Source organism: Juglans microcarpa x Juglans regia, chromosome 5D (genome assembly GCF_004785595.1).
Source record: "Juglans microcarpa x Juglans regia isolate MS1-56 chromosome 5D, Jm3101_v1.0, whole genome shotgun sequence".
Classification (NCBI taxonomy): Eukaryota; Viridiplantae; Streptophyta; class Magnoliopsida; order Fagales; family Juglandaceae; genus Juglans; species Juglans microcarpa x Juglans regia.
Genome location: NC_054602.1, coordinates 31913935 through 31929101, shown reverse-complemented (window position 1 = coordinate 31929101; position 15167 = coordinate 31913935). Strand labels below are relative to the sequence as shown.

The window sequence follows — 15167 nt, the reverse complement described above, 5'->3', positions numbered from 1 at the left end:
CAGATCATGTCTAGTCCCCACTGCTCAAAAGGCCATGGAGAGGTGATCAAAGTCAATTCCTATGGCGGGCAGTGTGGCACGGGTGCGTGTTCTTGGCACCTCAGGCATTTCTTTGAGAATTTTTCCACATCTCGGAGGAAGTGAGGCCAATAGTATCCAGCCTGGGTTACTTTTGCAGCCAATGCCCTTCCGCCTAAGTGACTATTGTAGATCCCTTTGTGTATCTCGATCAGCACCTATTGGGTTTCTTCCGGTGAGATGGACCTTAGGAGGGGTGTAAAGAAGCCCCACTTGTACAGAACCCCTCCTAACAACGTGAACCATACGGCCCTATACCTAGCTTTGTGTGCCTCCTCCACGTCACTCAGGTCTTCACCTCACTATATTACAAGTCTAGTATAGAAATAAGTTAGATACAAATATCGAAATAAGTCTAATATAATAAGTTAACAACACATATTACTATCGTATAATAACATATAATTAGACACTAGAAATAATATGTAAAACTATAATATGATAATATGTAATTAGAAACAATAGTATAAATTTAGTATAAAAATAAGTTAGATATTAATGTAGAAGTAAATCAGCATTAAATGATTTAATTTTAGTTTTTAATTTTTAGAAAAACTAAAATTTGAAAGCCCACAATTTTTTTTTTTTTAAAAAATAGGCTAAATATGAAGTTAAAAAAGAAGCCCAACAAAAGGTCAAATCTGACTCCACTCCGGCCCCAAAAAAAAGAGTCAGATCAGAGCCTACACAAGTCGAAGTCAGAGTCAAATTTAGGAGAATCCGTCTCCGACTATGTCGGTACTCACCCCTATCAACTAATTAAAGTAGATAATCCGAAGGCCTTTTGGAGAGTGAAAATTGGAACGTCTTTTGAGAATTGAAAATCGAAATGGTTATTTAAATAGTAAAAATAGTGTAAGATAGGTACTTAAATATTAAAAATGTGTGAAGTGGAAAGATTGATGTTGTAATTAAGAGATTAAATCAAGGAACCAATAAAATAGTAAACAAATTAAGGTGATTGGGTAGATCATGTTAAGGTACTAGTTTGATAAGAGTAAATAAACTATATATTCCAAAATTATGCAAGTAATAGATTAGAAAAGCGAGCCACATGCATGAGGGAAGGGATCAAAAGGGGATCTTTTTCCTCGATCAACAGCCTTACTTTCCTCAATCTTTTGGGACCTAAGGCAAAAGATTCCTGATACAAAGGCAGCCCTAGAAAGCTTTGATCGAGGGTCCAAGCAAGCAATGTTCCTCCCCCTCCTCAAAGGCAGCCAGGCTCCTTAAAGTTGTAAAAAAAAAACTAACAATACATGCGCATGAAGTACTAAAAGATAAAAAGAATTGGACATTTTAAGTAAAACATGTAGATGAATTTGGTATCTTGCATCTGATTAGTGTTACATGTACTAACAGTTTTATTAACAAAACTTATTTTATTAATTTTTTTTTTTTAAAATTCAAATGTTGAATTTCAAATTTTATAACTTTCGGTATATAATCAATACTGGCATATGTAGAGGAAGTAACTTCTTTTTTTATTCTTTTATAAATTTTTCTTAATTATAACCTTTTTCCTTTGCATATATATAATAACTAGGATCTGAGTACGAGGCCACATCTACAAGAGAGAATTAAGGCATGATCACTCATAAATTCTAGGGGCCCATTATTCAACTAGGGTCATTAATTAATACATGCACGATTGATACAACTAAGTTGCCGAAACCTCCTGGCTAGTAACAATACTAAAAATGTACTCAATCTCGTCTGCAACTTCTTTCATTGAAGGCCGATTGGTCCTATCCTCATCCAAGCATGCCGCAGCTAGAGATCCTAGCGCCTTCATAGTCTCCGATTCTACCTTGCGAGCGCCTTCTTTAAGCTCTGGATCAACTGCATCCATGAGCTTGTCTTCCCTCATTATCTTTTTCATAAAAACAACTGGAAGTTCAGATAGTATTGAGGGTCGAGATAACCTAAAGTTCCCTGCGCAGATGTCTAAACATGACTTGTTTCGGTCACGGCCAGCCTTGAGAGCCCGAAATCTGAAACTCTAGCATCAAGCTTTTCATCTATTAAGATGTTGCTTGATTTTATATCCCTGTGGTAAATCCGCGGTACAGCAGAGTTGTGGAGATAAGCAAGGCCGTTGGCCGTTTGGTGAGCAACGGAGAGCCGCCGGCGCCAGGGCGAGGCCCGCTTGGCTGAATGAGTCCCGTGGAGGTGATCGAAAAGGTTTCCATTCGGAATGTACTCGTAGATTAGAAGAGGCTGATCAAGCTCAACACAGCAGCCCAGAAATCGAACAAGGCTTCGATGGTTAACCTGGCACAGAATTCGGACCTCGTTGAGAATTTGATCACTGCCCTTTGTGCTGCCAAGCTTGGCACGCTTGACGGCAATGTGGGTTCCATCATCCAATGTTCCCTTGAAAACCTCGCCAAAACCACCGGAGCCAAGGAGTTTGTCCCTGGAGAAGTTGTTTGTTGCTTTAGTTATTTCTTTGGCCATGAAGATCCAGGCCGATTTCCTACTGTTGTTGGCTTTTAAGATGTCTGTCCGCACCTTCCTTGCACTTGATTGTGTGGCTTCTCTCCTCGCGCGCTGCCGCAGCTTGTACACTATAGCCGCGACCAAGGCTCCAACTAGCATTGCACCGGCAGCGGAGGCGCCTAATGAATTCAGAATAATTACAAGAACTGAGTCCGTTTCCTTGCCATTTCATATTTCCATGCCGAAATCAGTAACGAATCTTTTTATAAGTACTTGCATGCTATGTTACTGCGGTTTTTTTTTAATATAATATAGTTCAAATAATTCAAAATGTATGGAAAGTCAAATGTAGCACTTGCATCAATGCATGTATAATTCAAGCAGGGAAACACACCATTAATCGCGAGTGATCTGTGGGAATTAGGAGTACATTGTACATACCTTCAAAGAGTGCAGTTCTGCTTTTTCGACGTTTGCAACGTCTCCCATGCGGGCATTTCACATCTACCCAGATGGCGATCAGAGAGAGAGGGGAAAACAAAAAGATAGAATTAAGAAACCATCAGAATGAAAAAGGCATGCATGTATGCTTTGTATGTAATTCATGTGGATTACAGATCATTTCACAAGAGAAGAATATTTTACATATATGCTTTCAATCGACGTTGGATTGTCAGATTAGATAATTATTAGTATGGTATAGTAGTACTGGACCACTGCATAGTTCCTCATTCAAGAGAATCATGAAGACAGAAGACTTGAGAGGACCTGATGGATTAATGTTTGACAATTTCAATTTATTATGATCAGTTGTGTTAAATCCCAGTACTTCTTTTTCGTGGCAACAAAGTAGTAACCTGTAATATTATGTCTAGTTCCCAACGTACATGATGGCCACCGCGTTGCCTATCGTCAGGGATTGCTATTTGAAAAAAGAACAGAAACAATCGTCATAATCAATACATTTACAATCATGGCCTATGTTAAGCGTAAGAAATTCAGCAAATTAATTAAGAGGCCAATGTAACTCACTGATACAAAATCCAATATTGGAGTTCCAACGGAACCCGGCCTTGCATAAGCACCTTCTCTGACCAGCACTCGCCGGATCCAGCAAACAGACTGAATTCACCAAGTCCCGGCAATCCACCGGCATTTTGCAGAGTGGCTCCTTGGGCGATGCCCACTCTATCTCCACCCCAGGCTCAGGCCACTTGCTCACAGGCAAAGACATATCCAAATTGACAAAACTTTCATACGCTGAACACCGGTCCTTTCGAACCCTCATCTTGTACGCGCTTCCAGACCCACCCGTCTTGTACCAACAGCATAGCGACGAGGCCCGAGTACAGGCCGCTGCCACCGCCGCATTATCTCTGATGAAGTTGTGGCAAACGCTTGCCGAGGAGCAATTCATTGAAAGTTGAAGCATTTCGGAGGAACAGTTCATGAGAAAGACCGTGTTGCTGCTGGTGATGTTGAAGGGGAGTTTATCGTCTAGAAGGATTCCCTGGCTCCAAAAATTAGCCGCCATGCACGTATTCCTGGCTAAGCCGGGAGGACGGATGACTAGACGCTGCGTCAAAGGGTTGACGGACGCGATCACACATAGGATGAGTCGTTGAGCGCTTTGAACCGTAGCATGCCGGCGTTGCACTGAACCTTGTAGGATTGGTCACCGCAGCCAGGCCCGGTGCTTAGTGGATATGGCACTGGTGTGCGGCCACAGTCTGGACACCGCTTTGCGGCAACGATGCTTTCGGAGAATGATAACATTAATGCTAACGTGAGGATCATTATCAGGGAATTCATGTTGTTCTCCCTTGGGGTTGTGTGTTTTTATGTGATAGTGGAGCCAAGGTGAGGGAAAGGCCACTTGGTTAGGTCTGGATAGCTTATGGCCAAAACAAAATTCATAACAAATATATAATATTACAAAAAATGTATTCCAAATGGGATATATGCTCTCTGAATGAATGAAATTATATATGAAACTGTGGAGCCAGCGCCATTGTGCATTCCTAAATTTCTAGTCTTCTTATATATAGTAATGCTACGTACTATCATGAAATGCATATGTATTGTACAGTCGTTTTGAAAAAGAGTGAGGTCTACTATTAAAAAATTAATTTTCTTTTCATATAAATTTCGTATATATTCATTTTTTTAAAATAATTACACAATATTTATACACTTAAAACTGCAACCGTCATTTCTCATAAATCACATTAGACCTGAAATTTCGGACTATGTTCAGTACTACTACATGCGAAGATTGATCTCGTGCTCAGAAATCATGAAGGGAAGGGAATCAAAGTACCCATGTTCCAATTTTCCTCGGACTTGGGGGTGATTTTCTAGAATTGCATGCACGTTTCTTGGGCAATTGTCCAATGGGCTGTCCTTCTGTTGTTGTCCTTTTCTTTTGTTGTTACGAGCTGTTTTGGGGCAACAAATTATATATCAACGTAGGCTTGTAGCTAGCTGTTGCATAATTAAGAACTCTTAACTAAGATGTATGCATGCTGCTGTAATTTAGTACTGTAAATGCCAGTTATATTCCACTGTTCAAGCCTGAGTACTATTTATTTATGAATTTATTTTTCTGGTGGGGCTCAAATTCCTGCAAGAGATCACAGACAACATCCCCACGAGGATTCGAATGACTCAGAAGAGATCACATACGCTCCCTGTGAGAATGAGGGTGGACAATTTCCAAAACTTGTCCCACCCTCCATCTCGTTGAGTGATGAAGATATGGTATTATGCCCGTTTCGAGCTCAATTCCCCACATAAATTAACGACTCACATGTTTGCTTAATTAAAATTTGACAAACCAAAGCTACTCATCCAGTTTTTATAGCTTCCCAACATCAATTCCCCAATAAACAATTAGAACCTGCATTTGATCAACTTCACTTCTTTCGTAATTTATTCACTGCCGACGAAGTGCAGACGGAGCACCATGCACGTAGCTAGCTCGATCATATCAGAGAATGTACCAATCCCTCGTATATACAGGTCCCATGAAGGAAGTCCAAAATGGCATGAAACATGAACCCAAAGGAACTCGTGGCGCGCAGAAATATTTAGCAATTATATATATGTGTGTGCGCGTGCCATGTGTGTAGGATATAAACAATAGTACCCGGGAATTTGGAGCCTACATCAATATACAACGTGAAAAATTCTATTTGCAAGTTAGTGTAATGGAGAGACATGAGTATCCTCATCATGCACATTACTCGAATGGAAAACTTTTGTGAGAAGGGAATAAATTTCCCTTCCTGGCCGCTCAACCCCATGCAAGGCTCAGGCCGACCAGCAAATAGCCCAACTAGGAAAGAAGGAACGGGGTAGGATGGGTTTAGCCCAAGGAGGCCCACCCAATGGCAACGATGGTCATAGCACCAACATGGCTTGCAGCCTGAACGATAGATAACAGGTATGTCGCATTAAATGAATAGAGAAGCCGTCATGCAAGGGGTCGATACGCTGTATTAAATGAGCACCCACTCACCCCTACCACTAGGGTAGTGGGAACACCATCTCTCACTGGCTTGCCACTAGAGACAAGTAGAAGAGAGAAGAGACGAATTGTGTGTAGCGCGACAAGGCGATGACATACACGACTGAGAAGGCCTTGCAACCAATGTGGCTCACAGTATGACTTAAATGATCTACTGACAACCAAGGGGACTACCCCGACCAAATCTATATATTCGCCAATGACACAAGTAAGAGGGACTTCTTCCCTGGTAGCTCTATCTCGCTCAAGTCCCTCTTTCATTCCAACATTCTAATTTTGATATCGGAGGTATCCCATATTAGAATATTTGACCCTCTGGTGCATTTTGACAAACAGAAGGTGCGCACCATTGTAGCAACAACAACTTTAGAGAATCAATCACACGGCACTCGCAATACACAAAAACAGTCCACAATAGCTTCTAGAAAGGAACAGTAGAGAAAAACCGTTATTCCTCCCTACAGTTCTTGCAACAAACAAATATTCTTTTTATTCTCTTTTATCTTGTATAAATATACAATCATGTCCTGAAGCAAATTTACGAATGAAGATCAACTTTACAAATGTTACTCTGCTCTAACATGGTATTAAGAGCCATTCGACTACCGTCACTCTGATCCATGGCCAACTCCTCCTCTTCTCATCCTCCTCCTTCCTCCAACCTCTCATCCTTTTCTCATATCGTCACTACCAAATTGACTACTAACAATTACCTTCTATGGAAAGTCCAAATCTCAGCCTATCTACGAGGACAAGAGCTCTTTGGCTATGTCGATGACTCTCTTTCTCGTCCCTTAGAAACCATATCTGATTCTTTAAATTCCTTACCAAAAACAAATCCATCTTTCATTACATGGCATGGCATAGACCAACTGGTCTTGAGTATTCTTTTCCCTTCCCTATCTGAATCTATTTTAGGTCCTGTACTCTCCTCTGCATCCGCTTGAGATCTTTGGGTCTCTGTCAAGACCCCATCAAAAACTGCCCTAGGACATGATCTTAAGCATGCATGGGCCAGCCAAGGCCACCAAGGGCCAATGACGTGAGCCCTCATGGGTTCCACATCACTATCATTTGTTTATTTATTTATTTTTATTTATCAAGGGACCTATTAGGATTTTCACTTTGTATTCTTTATAAATAGGACCCTTAGGCATTTAGTTTACATCTTTTGAACCTTTGGCAAATTCCTTAAGTGGGTAAACTTGTTCTTGAGATCATCTTTCGGTGCTTAGCACTTGGGCTACTTGGGTGCAATTCATGAATCCCTAGTAGAGGATCATCACCTTGCAATTCTTGAATAGGTGTGGTTCAACTTATCTTGCTCTTGCAACTTGGTGCAATTCGTAAATCCAAGTTGTTGTTATCTTTGTTATTTTCAAGTTCATCAATAAAGAGGTTTATTTCATCTATGTGCAATTCGTGAATCATAGTTGAATTGGTTATCGTTGTTCCATTCCATTATCTTTATTGTTCTTATTTTCCATCTTGTTCATCTGCACCTTCTTACATATCTAAATATCCATATAAACCAACAAGAGTCTTCTTATTCATTTGTTGAGTCCATTCATCTTTGTGCATTATTGACTTGATGGTGAAGTTGTTCATCATTGTGTTCTTGAATGTTCATACGTATTCATCTATATTGTTCATCTATTTGATCCTTGTCACCCATAAATTTCGACCACCACATTGTTTGTCCTACCTTCCGTAATTGGCCACATCCCATAATTACCCTTCATCCATCATATTCATTGATCCAGTCGAAATTGCCACTTTCCATCATCCAACTTGCCCTAGCCGTGAGTCATACTTACCATAAGTGGCTTGCCCATAAATCTTTCTATATCCATAAAACTCTAGTCCATATACTCCACTTACATATTCGATCACACCAAAGTTTTCCATTCATAAAACCCTAACCGTCCACCTCAAATCTTTAGAAGGTAATTCATTCCTTTTAGGAGTCTGGCCTCTATCCACTGACACAAACCCTAGCCGTCCATCAAGAGACCTCTTTGGCAACTTCCTTAATTCAATGAAAGTTGACTCATCCAATGCCAATCCCTTAATTCTAGGAACTTCTCTAGAATCACTCAATCCCTCCAACCACTCATCCAATTCCTTAAATCTCCTCACTCATTCCATAAACCTAGTTAACCAAAGACTCTATCATCTTGTCATATTCAAATCCAAATCCTATCTTCCTTATCTTATCTTACCCAATCCCTAAAGTCAAGCAGCAACCCTTGACTCATTCAAACTCCATCTCATCTACCATATTCAATCCCTCAAATCTCTCATTCCCTAGAATCACTCAAAGTCAATCAAAAACTTCCAAACTCTTACCATGTCCGGCCAACCCTAGCTACCGAACCCTAGCCTCACTCTTCCACATCATTTCCAAACCCTAGCATCTCATCCAAGACTTCAACCCTAGTCCAACTCTTCTAATCTGGAAATCATCCTTAGCCACCACATAAAACCGTAGCTATACTTCACCATACCAACCATAATTATCATCCAAGTGTCCCCAACATCAAGGGCAACCTTCAAGTCATTCCACTTAGCATCAAACACCCATATTCATCACTTAGAACACCCGAACTCATCAACATCGTCATTCTATCACTCAAACATTATCTCATTGTTAAATGTCAAGCAAGTTGGCAAGGTCACTCAGTCATCATTCTCACCAAGACAAACTCGTGGACCTTAGTGTTTAGGGACAAGATCGGAGTCCCTAACAGTCTCCTTAGAATCCATGTTTGCTTTCCACTCCCAATCTAAGGAATTCCTAGTTTGCTTTCAGCTTACTAATCTATCCAGAGGAAAACTACCCATTTCTGACTATTTTGGAAAGGTGCACCTTCTCGTCGATTCCTTGGCGGTAGCCAAGGAATCCTCTTCCTGATAAAGAAATTGCTACCTATTTACTCAATGGTCTATGACCATCTTATGAGTCCTTTATTACTCCTGTTAACACCTGAGCTGCACCTCTCTCCTCCAATGAACTATATCAGCTCTTGCTTATTCATGAAGCTCGAGCTTCTCACCTTACACAGAGTCCTTTCTCCTCTATTGAACTCACTGCTAATTTCAATACCGTTGGAGGACGTGATCAACATGGTCGAGGAGCTGCTCGTAGTGGACGTCAAGGCAGAGTATGTGGTTGTTACTCTTTCAACTCTCAAGGTGGCAGATCCTTCTCCCCCAACAACCATGCACCACACTACAAGGCCCAACGTCCCACTTGCTAGGTTTGCAACAAGTCAGGGCATGTTGCTCTGCAGTGCCGACACAGGTTTGATCATTCCTATCAATTTGATGTTCCAAGGTCTTTTTCGGCTAATTATATAGCTCCTGGTTCACTTTCTGATTCTTGATGGTATTCGAACTCAGTAGCTACGCACCACATTACTAATAATTTGAGTAACTTGAACATTTCTTCTAAAAGTACAGTGGTGATGACACAATCCGAGTCGGCAATGGCACTAGTCTACCCATCCAAAATTTCAGTGACTCTTCCTTTTCTCATGGCTCTTTTTCTATTTCTTTCTTTCTTCAAAATATGCTTCATGTTCCATCCATCAAGAAAAATTTGATTTTAGTTCTTCAATTTTGCATTGATAACTATTGCTTTTTTGAATTTCCCTCCTCCCATTTTTTTGTGAAGAATAAACACACAGGGACACTCCTCCTCACAGGTCCCACACATAATGGTCTATACATTTTCCCTCCCAACCTATCTTCATCCTCCTCTTCGTCCACTCATGTAGGTGAAAGAACAAGTGTAGCACAATGGAATCGAAGGCTAGGGCATCCATTCTTATCATTGGTCTCCCGAGTTCTACAAGTGTTTGCCAGTTTCTCACAAGGACTTCTCCTTTCAATGTCCTGAGTGCCTATTAGCTAAAAGCCATCAATTATCCTTTTATAATAGTCAAGCTCAATATACAAGGCCTTTACAGTTACTTTGTGCGGACTTATGGGGTCTGGCCCCTTATGTTTCCAGACTTAGTTTTAGATACTATCTTTCTTTTGTTGATTATTATACACGTTACACTTGGTTCTTTCCACTTAAGCTTAAGTCTGATGTTTCTCTAATTTTCTCTAATTTTTTGCCTTATCTTGAACGTTTATTCAACACTAAACTACTTAGGGTCCGTTTGTTTTCGAAGATGAGATGAGATGAGTTGAGATTAAAGTTAAAAAGTTGAATAAAATATTATTAGAATATATTTTTTAATATTATTTTGTTTTGGGATTTGAAAAAGTTAAATTTTTTATTTTATTTTGTATTGGAAGTTGAGAAAGTTGTAATGATGAGATGAGATGTTTTCTGAAAACAAACGAGGCCTTAATCTACAAACAGATGACGGTGGTGAGTTCAAACAATTAACTCAAATATGTCAAAAATTGGGTATAACCCACCGCCTATCATGCCCTCACACACATCAACAAAATGGTCTTGTTGAAAGAAAACATAGGCACATAGTTGAAACCAGACTCGCTTTATTGGCCCATTTTTCCCTTCCCTTTTATTATTGGGCCAATGCATTTGAGACTATTGTTTATTTAATTAATCTTCTTCCATTTCCTACTCTTAAAAATAAATCACCTCACTTCCTTGTTTACAACTCAGATCCCGATTACAAATTTCTCAAAGTATTTGGCTGTGCATGTTGGCCCAATCTCAAACCCTATCTTTCTAATAAATTGAAATTTCGATCTGCCCCTTGCCTCTTTTTAGGTTACAGTCCATCTCATAACGGTTACAAATTTTTGGACCTTACAACTAATAGGTTATAAATTTCTAGAGATGTTGTATTTAATGAGGCCTCATTTCCTCTCCTAAAGCCTCGGCCCGATCCATCCACTCTCCCCTCCCATACGAAAACAACAACGTTACCTATTCTTTTGCCTTCTATTCTTGGGCTAGGCCCAAGCCCAAACTCATTCTTACCTTTCTCGAGTCTTCCATCTTCTTCTACCTCTCGATAACCTATTTTCTCTACAATTTCTTCACCGCGTTTGACGACACCCATTTTCCCCTTGCCTCCACCTGCTTTAATTCCGCATCGCTCACCTATCATCACTTGTGCCCAAACTAATTCATCTCGACCCCAAAAATTCACGGATGGTACCATACTATACTCTACTCGCCTTTGTCTCGCCACCACTGTCCCTATTCCAAACGAACCTTCTAGCTACTCCACAGCCTCAAGATTCTCTGAATGGAGAGAAGTAATGTCACGAGAATATGCTGCTCTACAGCAAAACAAAACATGGAGTCTTGTGTCTGCTTCTCCCACCACTAATGTTCTTGGTTGCAGGTGGGTTTTTCACACCAAAACAAATGTTGATGGTTCCTTCCAACGTCGGAAAGCTCGTCTTGTGGTTAAAGGGTATTATCAACTGCATGGGTTGGACTATAATGAGACCATTAGTCTAGTGGTGAAGTCGTCTACCATACGGCTTATTTAGTCTATTGCAATCACTCGTTCATAGCCTTTGCACCAATTAGATATCTAGAATGCATTCTTGTATGGATCTTTGACTGATAATATGTATATGCAGCAACCCCAGGGATTTCTTAATCCTCTTCATCCCACATATGTATGCAAATTGCACAAGGCCATATACGTCCTCAAGCAAGCACCAAGAGCATGGTTTGCTCAACTCAACTCTCGGTTGCTTGCCTATGGCTTCAATGCATCAAAAGCAAACCCCTCACTCTTTATACTGTAGCATGGTGATGTTCTCATGTATCTCTTGGTTTATGTTGATGACATAGTCATCACCTCTTCTAAAGCCTCGGCAATTGATCTTCTCATTCTTGACTTGGGCTATGCTTTTCCTGTTAAAGACCTCGACAACTTATCCTACTTTCTTGGCTTAGAAGTTGATCACACAGCTTAGGGAGTCTTGCTTTCTCAATGTAAATATATACACACCCTGCTACTTCGCAGTAAAATGCTTCATGTCAAATCGATCACATCTCCCATGGCAGCTTCCCTCAAATTATCCAAGTTTGACTCTTCTAATTTTGATGATCCCTTTTTGTATCGAAGTATAGTGGGTGGCTTATAATATCTTTCTCTAACAAGACCCGACATTTCCTTTGTTGTAAACAGGGTATGCCAATTCATGCACTAGCCCAAGACGTCTCATTCGAGTGCTGTAAGAAGGGTTCTCAGGTACCTCAAGGCCACTATCAACTATGGCTTATTATTCAAAAAGCAGTCCACTCTTACTGTCCAAGTCTATTTGGATGCTGATTGGGGGGTTGTCCCGATGATAGAAGATCAACTGGCGGTTTTTGCATATACCTTGGACATCATCTCATCTCTTGGAGCTCAAAGAAACAACGAACAGTAGCTCGTTCTTCCACTGAGGCAAAGTACAAGTCCTTACCTCTTCAGCTGCTGAAACAATATGGCTTCAAACAATTTTCGTGAGTTGGGTATTCTACTTGCTAAGGCTCCTATCTTGTGGTGCGATAACATCGGAGCTACCTACCTTTCAACCAACCCAGTCTATCATTCCAAAACAAAACATATGGACATAGACTCTCACTTCGTAAGGGATCGAGTTGCTGCTCGCACATTACAAGTTTTGTTTTGTAGCTCTAAAGATCAAACAGCAGATGTTTTGACCAAGCCGCAGGTTTCAGAAAAATTCATTAATATCAGATCGAGTCTCAATGTGGTTGATACCCTATTGTACTCGAAGGGGTGTATTAGAATATCTGACCTTATGGTGCATTTTGACAAACAGATCGTGCATGCCACTGCAGCAATAGCAACTTTAGAGAATCAATCAGACTGCACTCTCAATACATAACAGCAGTCCACAATAGCTTCTAAAGAGAAAAACAGTTATTCTTTCCTACGGTTCTTGTAACAAACAAATATACTTTTTATTCTCTTTTATCTTGTATAAATATACAATCATGTACTGAAGCAAATTATTTACGAATGAAGATCAACTTTACATGTTACTATGCTCTAACACCCCATACCTCTAGATCTTGCAGGCCCATTCCAGCGGCGCGTCCCATTGCCCAGGATACGAAACACGACATTAATATCTTGATTTGAAAGAAAAGTTAAATTTTGCCTGGCAACAATACGAAGGTCGTATTCTCCGCACAAGCTTGTGAGTAAGATTAGTCATGTAATAAGGGGCACGTACATGATTTTGTTCATATGGCCAAAGCCTATGCGCGCTCGCGGCGGTACGTAGAAAGGAAGCTAGAAAATTTTGTCATTGGGGGTAGGGGTGTAACCGGTCCGGTCCGGTCCGGTTTTGAACAAAATCTAAGACCGAACCGGTATGTACCGGTTTTGTATTTTTCAAAACCTATTACGCACCGGTTACCTTCCTAAACCGGTACTTCCGATTTTACCGGTTTTCGGTCCGGTCCGGTCCAGTTTTTCGGTTTTTTAAAAATGTAAATTTCATAGTTTGTCATTAAAAATTTGTTTATAAAATAAAAAAACTGATTTAAAAAAATCTGTTTTACAAACTGTTATTACAAAAAATCTGTTTTAACTTTAAATAAAAAAATCTGCTTTACTAAAAATTACTTCAATAAAAAATCTGTTTTACTACAAAAAATCTGTTTTACTATAAAAAATCTGTTTTACTAAAAAATCTGATTCACTCCAAAAAATTGCTTTACTAAAAAACTGGAAAAAAAAACTGAAAAAAACTGGAAAAAAACTGGAAAAAAAACTTACCCAGGGGCAGATTCGACAGAGAGACGGGAAGACTCTGAGAGAGTTGAGAGAAGACTACAGACTAGAGAGAGTGAAACACTGGACTCGGGAGAGACGAGACTGAGAGAAGAGAGAGTATTTTTGACTGAGAGCAGGAGAGATTGAGATTTGAGCTTAAAACGGTGCTGCCGTGCTGCGTGTGCGTGAGAGATAGAGGCTGAAGGCTGGAGGCTTGGAGCACTGGAGCGGCGATCTGCGATTTTAGTTTCTAACTTTTTAGGGTTGAAGACTTGAAGTGTAATGACTACATACTAATGAGTCATTAGTCAATGATTAATGAGTAATGATTCAATGAAGGGCCGGCCGAAGCTTGCGTGACTATGTGTTTTATTCTTAAATGATATTATGAATTTAATATAATATATATAAATATTTGTAATACTGATACATTTAATATATTTTCAATGTAATACATTTAATAGACTATAGTAATTTAATATAACTATATATAAATATTTGTAATAAATTTAATATTAGTATAGTTATATATATAAATATTTGTAACTATATATAAATATTTGTAATATACATTTAGCCTACTAGTATAGTTATATATTAGTATTAGTTATAGTGATTTAGTATAACTATATTAGTATAACTATAATTATAGTCTATATTAAACTATTAATATTAGTTAAATAGTTATAAACTTATATATTAGTATAGCTATATAATATATTAGACTATATAATAGATTAATAGTATTAATATTAGTCTATTAGTATAGTTATATTATATATATTAGTATTAGTTATAGTAATTTAGTATAACTATATTAGTATAATTATAATTATAGTCTATATTAAACTATTAGTATTAGACTATTAGTTAAATAGTTATAGACTTGTATATTAGTATAGCTATATAATATATTAGACTATATAATAGTATTAATATTAGCCTATTAGTATAGTTATATATTAGTATTAGTTATAAACTATATATTAGTATTAGTTATAAACTTTTAGTGATTTAGTATAGCTATATTAGTATAAGTATAACTATAGTCTATAGTGATTTAGTATAACTATATTAGTATAAGTATAACTATAGTCTATATTAAACTATTAGTATTAGACTATTAATTAAATAGTTATAGACTTATATATTAGTAAAGCTAAATAATATATTAGACTATATAATAGTATTAATATTAGACTATTCGTATAGTTATAAGTTATATATTAGTATTAGTTATAAACTATATATTTAATATTAGTATTAGTTATAAACTTTTAGTAAAATCTTTTAGTATTAATTATAAGTATAACTATAGTCTATATAGTCTATATAGTCTACATTAGACTATTAGTATTCTTTATAAACTTATATAT

General features: G+C 38.5%; 1 pseudogene; it reads right to left on the bottom strand.

The window, feature by feature from the left end:
• Nucleotides 1-1738: 1738 nt before the first annotated feature.
• LOC121265911 lies at nucleotides 1739-4532 on the bottom strand (annotated as a pseudogene).
• Between the last annotated feature and the right edge of the window lie 10635 nt (nucleotides 4533-15167).